The following is a 15,369-nucleotide window of genomic DNA, read 5'->3' as shown; positions in this document are numbered from 1 at the left end:
TTTGTTTGTGTCCAACGACCAGACCAAGACCGCTTACGGATCCCCACCTTTATCAATACTTCATCTATATTCGCAATATTCAGATTGCTTTATCATATTCTTGCTTGTTCTTCGATTGCTTGCAGGAATAGACCTTCGTGGTCAGGTTGATTGTGCTTCGGCGTGGTCAATAACCTCTCGGAGTTGGTTTAGCGATTGCTAAGGCGCAACGTCGTGCACGTTTGTAGTCGGATCGTCAAAGTCATCTTCACCAAATTGATAGTTATCATCTCATCGAAAGATCGGGACACCCCGCCTCTATCACCGAACCTAGGTAAATCCCTTTGTGTTGACTGCTAGTCCCCGTCTCCTCATGATCCCCGTGCCCCGCAACCGTACAAGGGATTCCAGTGATCCCATAGGTGTCGTTTCCCACCGACATCTTTGGCGCGCCAAGTAGGGGATCGGGCAATTGTGATGATCTGGTCTAGCACTTGACCTAGCTATTCTTCATCGCCATGGCTCCTAAGAAGAAGACGACCACGGCGATCGGTTCGTCCGGGACCGGGTTGGTACCGGCACGGACTGGTAGCGGGCCAGTCGTGGAGAGAACCCGTGGCCCGCGACCATCCACATCGCCCTGACGGTCCAGGCCTGGCGAGCGGCGTTGTTTGCGCGCCGAGCGATGAGCCACCGGTCGCCGGCTCCGGAGGCGGAGTCGACGCCCCCGCAGGCGGCGCGGGGCCCTCCTAGGGCGCCGCCATTCCGCCAGGTGGCGGCACAGCGGCCTCCAAGACGCCAACACCAGCTCCCACGACGCGCTCTTCCCAGGTTGTGCGTGATGAGCAGCGTCACTCTGCCGGTGACCCCGTGCGCCGCCCTGGGATGAGTCTCGTGCGCCCATCACATGATGAGGAGGGTCAGCATGCACGCCGAGGTGCTGACAGAGGTGGCGAACGGCTGCAGGGCCGAGACGCGGCTCCTTCTAACATGGTTAGAAGTCGAGGCGCGTCGCGGTCCACCCAGCTTTCGCCGCCGCCCACACCAGCGGAGGCCCTAGCACGCGCGCAGCTTGATAGAGGCAAAGGTGTCCCGTCTTTCGATGAGATGGTGGATTTCGCTTTGGTGGAAGTCGACTTTGACGATCCGACTACGAACGTGCGAGGACGTCGCGCCTTAGCAATCGCTAAACCAACTCCGAGAGGTTATTGACCACGCCGGAGCACGATCAACCTGACCACGAGGGTCTGTTTCCTGCGAGCAAACGAAGAACAAGCAAGAAACTGAGATTGCAATCTGGATATTGCGAATATAAGATGAAAGATTTATTGATCAAGGTGGGGTTCTGTGACGCCTTTGTCTGGTCGTTGAACACAAACGAAGTACGCGAAGTTGCAGCTATGGCGAACTTTTAATCTAAACAAAACCCAAAGTCTAAACGATGCCCTAAGGGCTGTATATATGGAGGAAGAGGGGGGAATTTCGTGGCCCTTGGTGGAGGGGTCCGAAATCAACCCTATCTCTTGTTTCCCAACACATACGGACTCTAAAAATAGCCTATACTTATGTATTTCGAAATTACATGGGCCTGGCCCAATAATAAGGTGACGCAGCACCTAAAATAGCCTCGGGACGAAATTTATGAAGTGGCATCTTGTATATTTCGTCCAAGGCTTCATGCACCCATTATGGTGGCTTCAAAGTCCTGAAATCATCACTTGTAACTCCGTTATTGTTTCCCTTGCGCATGCCATCATCTCCATGCTTGTTCTTGCTCCAATGTTCATCCTTCTCCAAGCTAGGCCCTTCATTTGTAAGCAAAACAAATGTATCCAATTTAGGCAGCATCATATTCTCATGAACATTAGAATCATTACCAAGAAACGAAAGTACCTGGTAATTTAGTTGGCGTGCACGAGCTCTAGTAATTGGTCCAGTATGTATAGCAGCAGGGGTTGTGGGTGTAACAATTGTATTGATGTCCTCATCATCCTCCCCTTCTTGAAATGAAGTCGTCCTCGATGGAAGTTCATCTTCCTCACCCAAATAAGGCTTCAAATCTGCAATGTTAAAAGTGGGACTAACCCCAAAATCTGCAGGCAGCTCAAGTTTATATGCATTATCATTTATTTTCTCTAACACCTTAAAGGGACCATCAGCACGTGGCATTAGCTTTGATTTGCGCAAATCAGGAAATCTATCCTTACGCAAATGTAACCAAACAAGATCTCCAGGTGCAAACACAACATGTTTTCTACCCTTATCTCCAGCAAGTTTATATTTAGCATTCATACGCTCAATGTTTGCCTTAGTTAACTCATGCATTTTTAAAATCAATTCAGCACGTTGTTTAGCATCAAAATTAACCTTCTCCGAAGATGGAAGAGGCAACAAATCAATAGGTGCACGAGGTAGGAAACCATACACAACTTCAAAAGGGCACATCTTAGTAGTAGAATGCAATGAACGATTATAAGCAAATTCAATATGAGGCAAGCATTCCTCCCACATTTTCTTATTATTCTTCAAAACAGCCCTAAGCATAGTAGACAACGTTCTATTGACTACTTCAGTTTGTCCATCAGTTTGGGGGTGACAAGTAGTACTAAAAAGCAGTTTAGTCCCCAACTTAGCCCATAAACATCTCCAAAAGTGGCTAAGAAATTTAGTATCACGATCTGAAACAATAGTATTTGGCACACCATGCAAGCGAATAATTTCACGAAAGAACAAATCAGCAACATTAACAGCATCATCGCTTTTATGACATGATATAAAGTGTGCCATTTTCGAGAATCTATCCACGACAACAAATATGCTATCCCTCCCCTTCTTTGTTCGAGGTAAACCTAAAACAAAGTCCATAGATATATCCTCCTAAGGAACACTAGGTACAGGCAAAGGCATATATAAACCATGAGGATTGAGTCGTGACTTAGCTTTTTGACATGTAGTGCATCGAGCAATAAAACGCTCAACATCCCGTCTCATCTTTGGCCAAAAGAAATGTGTAGCAAGTACGTCCTCCGTCTTCTTCACGCCAAAGTGTCCCATTAATCCTCCTCCATGCGCCTCCTGCAACAACAAAAGACGAACGGAGCTAGCTGGAATGCATAGTTGTTAGCACGAAACACAAATCCATCGTTAACGACAAACTTGTTCCACATTCTTCCTTCTTTACAATTCTGCATTACATCTTTAAAATCAGCATCATGCACATATTGATCTTTGATGGTCTCCAAACCAAATATTTTGAAGTCAAGTTGTGAAAGCATAGTATAGCGACGAGACAATGCATCAGCAATAACATTTTCTTTTCCCTTCTTGTGTTTAATGACATAAGGGAAAGTCTCAATGAATTCAACCCATTTAGCATGTCGACGATTCAGTTTAGCTTGACTTTTAATATGTTTCAAAGATTCATGATCAGAATGTATAACAAATTTTTTGGGCCATAAATAATGTTGCCATGTTTCTAAAGTCCGAACAAGAGCATATAATTCTTTATCATAAGTAGAATAATTCAGACTAGGCCCACTCAATTTTTCAGAAAAGTATGCAACAGGTTTGCCATCTTGTAATAACACACCTCCTAATCCAATTCCACTAGCATCACATTCAAGCTCAAAAGTCTTATTAAAATCAGGAAGTTGGAGTAAAGGAGCATGTGTCAACTTATCTTTCAATACCGTGAAGGCTTCTTCCTGTGCGGTACCCCAAACAAAAGGCACATCCTTCTTTATAAGCTCGTTGAGAGGTGCAGCAATGGTGCTGAAATCTCTCACAAAACGCCTATAGAATCCAGCGAGGCCAAGAAAACTCCTCACTTGTGTGACCGTTTTGGGCTGCGGCCAACTCTCAATAGCTTCAATCTTGGCTTTGTCAACTTCAATTCCCTGTGGAGTAACAACATAGCCAAGAAAAGATACTCGGTCGGTGCAAAAGGTGCACTTCCCAAGGTTACCAAACAAACGTGCATCACGTAGAGCAATAAAAACAGCACGTAAATGTTCCAAATGTTCTTCCAAAGATCTGCTATAAATCAGTATGTCATCAAAGTAAACTACCACAAATCGTCCAATGAAAGCACGTAAAACTTCGTTCATTAATCTCATGAAAGTACTAGGTGCATTAGTTAACCCAAAAGGCATGACTAACCACTCATATAATCCAAACTTAGTTTTAAATGCTGTTTTCCATTCATCTCCCAATTTACGAATTTGATGGTAGCCACTACGCAAATCAACTTTGGAGAATATTGTAGAGCCACTCAATTCATCAAGCATATCATCTAGCCTAGGAATAGGATGACGATAACGAATAGTAATATTATTAATGCCTCTACAATCAACACACATACGTGATGTACCATCCTTTTTCGGCACTAGAATAATAGGAACAGCACAAGGACTAAGGGATTCGCGTATATAACCTTTGTCGAGAAGCTCTTGTACTTGGCGCATAATCTCCTTCGTCTCCTCTGGATTGGTACGGTATGGTGCACGGTTTGGCAGTGAAGCACCGGGAATTAAGTCAATCTGATGCTCAATCCCTCGAATAGGCGGTAATCCCGGTGGCACGTCTTGTGGAAAGACGTCAGCGAACTCCTGCAAAATGTTAGTGACAGCAGGAGGCAAAGAGGAAGGCACGTCCTCGAATGAAAATAATGCCTCTTTGCACACAAAAGCATAGCAAACAGATTTGCTGAAATCTAGCTCATCAATATCAGATTTGGTGGCAAATAAACATGCACTTTTCAATTTAATTTCAGAAGCAACACTAGATGGTTTATTATTAGGCTTCATTTGTTGCTCAAATTCTTTTGCCGCAATCTGATTTTCACTCTTATTCGTCTCCTGTTTTGCTTTATTAGCTCTATTAATATCATCTTTCAAAATGGAATCAGGAGTCATAGGAAGCAAAGTAATATTTTTATCCTTATGAACAAGAGTATAGTGATTGTTTCTACCATGGTGTACAGAATTTTTATCAAATTGCCATGGTCTACCAAGTAATAAGGAACATGCTTGCATAGGTACCACATCACAATCAACATAATCAGCATATGTAGAGATACTAAAATGCACACGAACAGTACGTGTTACCTTAACCTTGCCGTTGTTGTTGAACCATTGGATGCAGTAAGGATGTGGATGTGGTCTTGTGGTGAGAGAAAGCTTCTCCACCATCTCCATGCTAGCCAAGTTGTTGCAGCTCCCTCCGTCTATGATGACGCGCACAGAACGTTCCTTCACAACTTCCTTGGTATGGAACAAATTGTGCCTCTGATTTTGCTCAGCTTGTGTGACCTGCACACTCAAAACACGTTGAGCAACTAAACATTCATACCTGTCAGTGTCTTCAGGAGCCATGTATTGCGTCTCATGATCAGAATCATCTCCACCATGTTCTTCACGTGTAATAAGAGCCAATGTCTCCTCATCATAGTCACTAGCGGACTCATATCCACCATCCGCGGTAGCAATCATCACACGCGGAGATTTGCATTCCCTCGCATAATGACCTCCTCCCTTACAACGACGACAAATAATATCACTTGTGTGCCCTGTTGATGCCATGGAAGAAGAAGAACGCTGTGCAGGCCCCGCAGGTGCGCTCTTGGCAGATAATGGTGGTTGTGCCTGTTTTCTTGTATCACGGCTGGAGGTGGCACCGGATGGAGGTGCTGGTGCAGTTGAAGTAGAAGATGCACGTGGTGTCCATGATGAAGGTCGGCCTGCAGAAAAGTTAGTTCGCCCCAATCCTTGTCGATCCTGCACTTCACGTTCAGCTTTACAAGCAAGATGGAATAAACGAGTGATATTAGTATACTCCTTATAGTCTAGAATGGTCTGAATCTCTCTATTTAATCCACCCAGAAAACGTGCAAGCATAGCTTCATTCTCCTCAACAATACCACATCTAATCATGCCAGTTTGTAATTCCTGATAATATTCTTCTACAGAATTTTTTCCTTGTCTTAAGCGCTGTAATTTTTGAAGCAATTCACGTTGATAATATGGTGGAACCCAACGCGTACGCATAGCAGTTTTCAAAGCGGCCCAAGTAGTTGGAATAGGATACAATCTACAATGTTCAGACCACCATACACATGCAAAACTAGTGAAAGCACAAACAGCAGCAGCAACTCGTCTCTCCTCACGATATTGTAAACATGTAAATCGTTGTTCAGTTTCTAACTCCCAAGTAAGATATATATCAGGAACATATCTACCCTCAAATGGTGGAATATTCAATTTCAGTTTAGGAATATGGACATCATCTCGTACCTGAGGTGGTGGTGCAGGCCTACCATTACGAATATATACCTGAGGTCGACCTGCTGGTGGTGGTGCTGGTGGCTGCTCGTAGATCTGATTTTGATCAACCTGATGAGGACATCAATACAATTGTTACACCCACAGCCCCTGCTGCTATACATACTGGACCAATTACTAGAGCTCGTGCACGCCAACTAAATTACCAGGTACTTTCGTTTCTTGGTAATGATTTTAATGTTCATGAGAATATGATGCTGCCTAAATTGGATACATTTGTTTTGCTTACAAATGAAGGGCCTAGCTTGGAGAAGGTTGAGCATTGGAGCAAGAACAAGCATGGAGATGATGGCATGCGCAAGGGGAACAAGAACGGAGTTACAAGTGATGATTTCAGGACTTTGAAGCCACCATAATGGGTGCATGAAGCCTTGGATGAAATATACAATATGCCACTTCATAAATTTCGTCCCGAGGCTATTTTAGGTGCTGCGTCACCTTATTATTGGGCCAGGCCCATGTAATTTCGAAATACATAAGTATAGGCTATTTTTAGAGTCCGTATGTGTGGGGAAACAAGAGATAGGGTTGATTTCGGACCCCTCCACCAAGGGCCACGAAATTCCCCCCCTCTTCCTCCATATATACAGCCCTTAGGGCATTGTTTAGACTTTGGGTTTTGTTTAGATTAAAAGTTCGCCATAGCTGCAACTTCGCGTACTTCGTTTGTGTTCAACGACCAGACAAAGGCGTCACAGAACCCCACCTTGATCAATAAAGCTTTCATCTTATATTCGCAATATCCAGATTGCAATCTTAATTTCTTGCTTGTTCTTCGTTTGCTCGCAGGAAACAGACCCTCGTGGTCAGGTTGATCGTGCTCCGGCGTGGTCAATAACCTCTCGGAGTTGGTTTAGCGATTGCTAAGGCGCGACGTCCTCGCACGTTCGTAGTCGGATCGTCAAAGTCGACTTCCACCAAAGCGATATCCATCATCTCATCGAAAGACGGGACACCTTTGCCTCTATCAAGTGGTATCAGATTTCCAGGTTGCTCGGTGAGATTTTACAGTTTTTCGTAGTTTAGATCGAGTCTGTTCTTCATACCTACAGTCCACGAAAAAGCCAAAAAAAATTAGGGTTAGTTCATCATATCCGAACCAATCTGAGCCTTTGCATAATCTTTTTAGGGTTTTGCTTTGTTGAATTTGCGGTTGCATCGTCGTGTCTAGTTGCTGGTCTTAGAGTCTAGTCTTTTAGAGTTTCGAGTTCTGGTCATAAGTTGTCACGCCGCCGCCGCACCATCATCATCACCCCTGCCATCTACCACCACCGCTTATCCGCCACCGCTTCGAATCCGTATCCATATACCACCACAACTGTCATATACCACCACCGCTGCCATCTACCACCATATATCCACCACCAATCCGAGTTCCTTGCTTATTAGGTTTGTTTTCGGGATCCATCCAGATTCCGATTCGTGTTTCCTTGCCGGAGTAGGTTTCGAAAAAAAAATAAAAAATTCCAGAGTGTGCTTTTCCCTTGTTTACGTGCCGCGCCGTGATTTTGTTAGTGTTCTAGGCTCGCGTCTCTAGCACAGTCTGATGAGGACATCAATACAATTGTTACACCCACAGCCCCTGCTGCTATACATACTGGACCAATTACTAGAGCTCGTGCACGCCAACTAAATTACCAGGTACTTTCGTGTCTTGGTAATGATTCTAATGTTCATGAGAATATGATGCTGCCTAAATTGGATACATTTGTTTTGCTTACAAATGAAGGGCCTAGCTTGGAGAAGGATGAACATTGGAGCAAGAACAAGCATGGAGATGATGGCATGCGCAAGGGGAACAAGAACGGAGTTACAAGTGATGATTTCAGGACTTTGAAGCCACCATAATGGGTGCATGAAGCCTTGGACGAAATATACAAGATGCCACTTCATAAATTTCGTCCCGAGGCTATTTTAGGTGCTGCGTCACCTTATTATTGGGCCAGGCCCATGTAATTTCGAAATACATAAGTATAGGCTATTTTTAGAGTCCGTATGTGTGGGGAAACAAGAGATAGGGTTGATTTCGGACCCCTCCACCAAGGGCCACGAAATTCCCCCCTCTTCCTCCATATATACAGCCCTTAGGGCATCGTTTAGACTTAGGGATTTGTTTAGTTAAAAGTTAGCCATTGCAACTTCGTGTACTTCGTTTGTGTCCAACGACCAGACCAAGACCGCTTACGGATCCCCACCTTTATCAATACCTCATATATACTCGCAATATTCAGATTGCTTTTATCATATTCTTGCTTGTTCTTCGATTGCTTGCAGGAATAGACCTTCGTGGTCAGGCTGACCGTGCTTCCAGCATCGTCAGTAACCTCAGGAGATTGGTTTAGCGGTTGCTAAGGTGCAACGTCGTGCACGTTTGTAGTCGGATCGTCAAAGTCGTCTCCACCAAATCGATAGTTATCATCTCATCGAAAGATCGGGACCCCCGCCTCTATCAAGCACCGGGAATTAAGTCAATCTGATGCTCAATCCCTCGAATAGGCGGTAATCCCGGTGGCACGTCTTGTGGAAAAACGTCAGCGAACTCCTGCAAAATGTTAGTGACAGCAGGAGGCAAAGAGGAAGGCACGTGCTCGAATGAAAATAATGCCTCTTTGCACACAAAAGCATAGCAAACAGATTTGCTGAAATCTAGCTCATCAATATCAGATTTAGTGGCAAATAAACATGCACTTTTCAATTTAATTTCAGAAGCAACACTAGATGGTTTATTATTAGGCTTCATTTGTTGCTCAAATTCTTTTGCCACAATCTGATTTTCACTCTTATTCTTCTCCTGTTGTGCTTTATTAGCTCTATTAATATCATCTTTCAAAATGGAATCAGGAGTCATAGGAAGCAAAGTAATATTTTTATCCTTATGAACAAGAGTATAGTGATTGTTTCTACCATGGTGTACAGAATTTTTATCAAATTGCCATGGTCTACCAAGTAATAAGGAACATGCTTGCATAGGTACCACATCACAATCAACATAATCAGCATATGTAGAGATACTAAAATGCACACGAACAGTACGTGTTACCTTAACCTTGCCGCTTTTGTTGAACCATTGGATGTAGTAAGGATGTGGATGTGGTCTTGTGGTGAGAGAAAGCTTCTCCACCATCTCCATGCTAGCCAAGTTGTTGCAGCTCCCTCCGTCTATTATGACGCGCACAGAACGTTCCTTCACAACTCCCTTGGTATGGAACAAATTGTGCCTCTGATTTTGCTCAGCTTGTGTGACCTGCACACTCAAAACACGTTGAGCAACTAAACATTCATACCTGTCAGCATCTTCAGGAGCCATGTATTGCGTCTCATGACCAGAATCATCTCCACCATGTTCTTCACGTGTAATAAGAGCCAATGTCTCCTCATCATAGTCACTAGCGGACTCATATCCACCATCCGCGGTAGCAATCATCACACGCGGAGATTTGCATTCCCTCGCATAATGACCTCCTCCCTTACAACGACGACAAATAATATCACTTGTGTGCCCTGTTGATGCCATGGAAGAAGAAGAACGCTGTGCAGGCCCCGCAGGTGCGCTCTTGGCAGATAATGGTGGTTGTGCCTGTTTTCTTGTATCACGGCTGGAGGTGGCACCGGATGGAGGTGCTGGTGCAGTTGAAGTAGAAGATGCACGTGGTGTCCATGATGAAGGTCGGCCTGCAGAAAAGTTAGTTCGCCCCAATGCTTGTCGATCCTGCACTTCACGTTCAGTTTTACAAGCAAGATGGAATAAACGAGTGATATTAGTATACTCCTTATAGTCTAGAATGGTCTGAATCTCTCTATTTAGTCCACCCAGAAAACGTGCAAGCATAGCTTCATTCTCCTCAACAATACCACATCTAATCGTGCCAGTTTGTAATTCCTGATAATATTCTTCTACAGAATTTTTCCCTTGTCTTAAACGCTGCAATTTTTGAAGCAATTCACGTTGATAATATGGTGGAACCCAACGCGTACGCATAGCAGTTTTCAAAGCAGCCCAAGTAGTTGGAATAGGATATAATCTACAATGTTCAGACCACCATACACATGCAAAACTAGTGAAAGCACAAACAGCAGCAGCAACTCGTCTCTCCTCAGGATATTGTAAACATGTAAATCGTTGTTCAGTTTCTAACTCCCAAGTAAGATATATATCAGGAACATATCTACCCTCAAATGGTGGAATATTCAATTTCAGTTTAGGAATATGGACATCATCTCGTACCTGAGGTGGTGGTGCAGGCCTACCATTACGAATATATACCTGAGGTCGACCTGCTGGTGGTGGTGCTGGTGGCTGCTCGTAGATCTGATTTTGATCAACCTCATCCTCATAATCGCCCGCATACTCATCATCCTCCTGGGTACCAGCAGCAGCAGTAGCAGGAGCCAAAGAAGCACCAATAGCAGTAGCAGCTGCACCAGAATTTTGTCCTGGCTCAATAGGAACACGCTGTGCTCGTCTGATAGAGGCGAGGTGTCCCGATCTTTCGATGAGATGATAACTATCGATTTGGTGGAGACGACTTTGACGATCCGACTACAAACGTGCACGACGTTGCGCCTTAGCAATCGCTAAACCAATCTCCTGAGGTTACTGACGATGCCGGAAGCACGGTCAGCCTGACCACGAAGGTCTATTCCTGCAAGCAATCGAACAACGAGCAAGAATATGATAAAGCAATCTGAATATTGCAAATATATATGAGGTATTGATAATGGTGGGGATCCGTAAGCGGTCTTGGTCTGGTCGTTGGACACAAACGAAGTACACGAAGTTGCAATGGCTAACTTTTAACTAAACAAATCCCAAGGAAAAGCTACTAGATGGATCTACTTATATAGGAGCAAGGGGTGGTGGCCAAGGAGGTGGGAGGACGTCCCAAGGCAGCCTAAAACTAAATCTAGGTCGTACAAGGCCAATGGGCCCAAGTGGAGGTGATGTAACACCTTTGGACTTGTAGTTTGACTCGGATTCTGCTGCAGCATCAGATTGTTTCGTCCACAACTCAACGCTCCGGACGAATTTGAAGGTGATTCCAATTGGGTTGGAAAGTGCACGAAATCTAGTTTCCAACAAAAAAAAATCACCCAATTCGGAGTCCGTATGAAAAACTTGTGTGCGTTTTGAGTCAGGTATGTGTGTGCAGTCCGAATCTGAATCCAGAACGTGAGAGACTTGGACTCTATCTTCTCTTGGACCAAAAGTGACGTGAGAGAACTTTTTGGACAGCAAATAAACATCTCTTTCTTCCTTATCTTCATATGTGGATTGTACAAATGTCCCATACACCTGCAATTAGACAAAACACAAAAGTGTGTGAAGTATTTTTGTTCTGGATAACATAAATAGATTATTGAATAGTTTGCACTAGAAATCACCTGACAAATATGCATATATGCAATATTTTTGGTCATATCCAAGGTAGTCATGTCCTCATCAACCTCTCGGAGTTGGTTTAGCGATTGCTAAGGCGCGACGTCCTCGCACGTTCGTAGTCGGATCGTCAAAGTCGACTTCCACCAAAGCGATATCCATCATCTCATCGAAAGACGGGACACCTTTGCCTCTATCATTGTGAAGGAACGTTCTGTGCGCGTCATAATAGACGGAGGGAGCTGCAACAACTTGGCTAGCATGGAGATGGTGGAGAAGCTTTCTCTCACCACAAGACCACATCCACATCCTTACTACATCCAATGGTTCAACAACAGCGGCAAGGTTAAGGTAACACGTACTGTTCGTGTGCATTTTAGTATCTCTACATATGCTGATTATGTTGATTGTGATGTGGTACCTATGCAAGCATGTTCCTTATTACTTGGTAGACCATGGCAATTTGATAAAAATTCTGTACACCATGGTAGAAACAATCACTATACTCTTGTTCATAAGGATAAAAATATTACTTTGCTTCCTATGACTCCTGATTCCATTTTGAAAGATGATATTAATAGAGCTAATAAAGCAAAACAGGAGAAGAATACGAGTGAAAATCAGATTGTGGCAAAAGAATTTGAGCAACAAATGAAGCCTAATAATAAACCATCTAGTGTTGCTTCTGAAATTAAATTGAAAAGTGCATGTTTATTTGCCACCAAATCTGATATTGATGAGCTAGATTTCAGCAAATCTGTTTGCTATGCTTTTGTGTGCAAAGAGGCATTATTTTCATTCGAGGACGTGCCTTCCTCTTTGCCTCCTGCTGTCACTAACATTTTGCAGGAGTTCGCTGACGTCTTTCCACAAGACGTGCCACCGGGATTACCGCCTATTCGAGGGATTGAGCATCAGATTGACTTAATTCCCGGTGCTTCACTGCCAAACTGTGCACCATACCGTACCAATCCAGAGGAGACGAAGGAGATTATGCGCCAAGTACAAGAGCTTCTCGACAAAGGTTATATACACGAATCCCTTAGTCCTTGTGCTGTTCCTATTATTCTAGTGCCGAAAAAGGATGGTACATCACGTATGTGTGTTGATTGTAGAGGCATTAATAATATTACTATTCGTTATCGTTATCCTATTCCTAGGCTAGATGATATGCTTGATGAATTGAGTGGCTCTACAATATTCTCCAAAGTTGATTTGCGTAGTGGCTACCATCAAATTCGTATGAAATTGGGAGATGAATGGAAAACAGCATTTAAAACTAAGTTTGGATTATATGAGTGGTTAGTCATGCCTTTTGGGTTAACTAATGCACCTAGTACTTTCATGAGATTAATGAACGAAGTTTTACGTGCTTTCATTGGACGATTTGTGGTAGTTTACTTTGATGACATATTGATTTATAGCAGATCTTTGGAAGAACATTTGGAACATTTACGTGCTGTTTTTATTGCTCTACGTGATGCACGTTTGTTCGGTAACCTTGGGAAGTGCACCTTTTGCACCGACCGAGTATCTTTTCTTGGCTATGTTGTTACTCCACAGGGAATTGAAGTTGATAAAGCCAAGATTGAAGCTATTGAGAGTTGACCGCAGCCCAAAACGGTCACACAAGTGAGGAGTTTTCTTGGCCTCGCTGGATTCTATAGGCGTTTTGTGAGAGATTTTAGCACCATTGCTGCACCTCTCAATGAGCTTACAAAGAAAGATGTGCCTTTTCTTTGGGGTACCGCACAGGAAGAAGCCTTCACGGTATTGAAAGATAAGTTGACACATGCTCCTTTACTCCAACTTCCTGATTTTAATAAGACTTTTGAGCTTGAATGTGATGCTAGTGGAATTGGATTAGGAGGTGTGTTATTACAAGATGGCAAACCTGTTGCATACTTTTCTGAAAAATTGAGTGGGCCTAGTCTGAATTATTCTACTTATGATAAAGAATTATATGCTCTTGTTCGGACTTTAGAAACATGGCAACATTATTTATGCCCCAAAGAATTTGTTATACATTCTGATCATGAATCTTTGAAACATATTAAAAGTCAAGCTAAACTGAATCGTAGACATGCTAAATGGGTTGAATTCATTGAGACTTTCCCTTATGTCATTAAACACAAGAAGGGAAAAGAAAATGTTATTGCTGATGCATTGTCTCGTAGCTATACTATGCTTTCACAACTTGACTTCAAAATATTTGGTTTGGAGGCCATCAAAGATCAATATGTGCATGATGCTGATTTTAAAGATGTAATGCAGAATTGTAAAGAAGGAAGAATGTGGAACAAGTTTGTCGTTAACGATGGATTTGTGTTTCGTGCTAACAAGCTATGCATTCCAGCTAGCTCCGTTCGTCTTTTGTTGTTGCAGGAGGCGCATGGAGGAGGATTAATGGGACACTTTGGCGTGAAGAAGACGGAGGACGTACTTGCTACACATTTCTTTTGGCCAAAGATGAGACGGGATGTTGAGCGTTTTATTGCTCGCTGCACTACATGTCAAAAAGCTAAGTCACGACTCAATCCTCATGGTTTATATATGCCTTTGCCTGTACCTAGTGTTCCTTGGGAGGATGTATCTATGGACTTTGTTTTAGGTTTACCTCGAACAAAGAAGGGGAGGGATAGCATATTTGTTGTCGTGGATAGATTCTCGAAAATGGCACACTTTATACCATGTCATAAAAGCGATGATGCTGTTAATGTTGCTGATTTGTTCTTTCGTGAAATTATTCGCTTGCATGGTGTGCCAAATACTATTGTTTCAGATCGTGATACTAAATTTCTTAGCCACTTTTGGAGATGTTTATGGGCTAAGTTGGGGACTAAACTGCTTTTTAGTACTACTTGTCACCCCCAAACTGATGGACAAACTGAAGTAGTCAATAGAACGTTGTCTACTATGCTTAGGGCTGTTTTGAAGAATAGTAAGAAAATGTGGGAGGAATGCTTGCCTCATATTGAATTTGCTTATAATCGTTCATTGCATTCTACTACTAAGATGTGCCCTTTTGAAGTTGTGTATGGTTTCCTACCTCGTGCACCTATTGATTTGTTGCCTCTTCCATCTTCGGAGAAGGTTAATTTTGATGCTAAACAACGTGCTGAATTGATTTTAAAAATGCATGAGTTAACTAAGGAAAACATTGAGCGTATGAATGCTAAATATAAACTTGCTGGAGATAAGGGTAGAAAACATGTTGTGTTTGCACCTGGAGATCTTATTTGGTTACATTTGCGTAAGGATAGATTTCCTGATTTGCGCAAATCAAAGTTAATGCCACGTGCTGATGGTCCCTTTAAGGTGTTAGAGAAAATAAATGATAATGCATATAAACTTGAGCTGCCTACAGATTTTGGGGTTAGTCCCACTTTTAACATTGCAGATTTGAAGCCTTATTTGGGTGAGGAAGATGAACTTCCGTCGAGGACGACTTCATTTCAAGAAGGGGAGGATAATGAGGACATCAATACAATTGTTACACCCACAGCCCCTGCTGCTATACATACTGGACCAATTACTAGAGCTCGTGTGATAGAGGCGGGGGTGTCCCGATCTTTCGATGAGATGGTAACTATCGATTTGGTGGAGACGGCTTTGACGATCCGACTACAAACGTGCACGACATTGCGCCTTAGCAATCGCTAAACCAATCTCCAG

The sequence above is a fragment of the Triticum dicoccoides genome, chromosome 7B (genome assembly GCF_002162155.2).
Source record: "Triticum dicoccoides isolate Atlit2015 ecotype Zavitan chromosome 7B, WEW_v2.0, whole genome shotgun sequence".
Lineage (NCBI taxonomy): Eukaryota > Viridiplantae > Streptophyta > Magnoliopsida > Poales > Poaceae > Triticum > Triticum dicoccoides.
Note: the sequence above shows the minus strand (reverse complement) of the source record.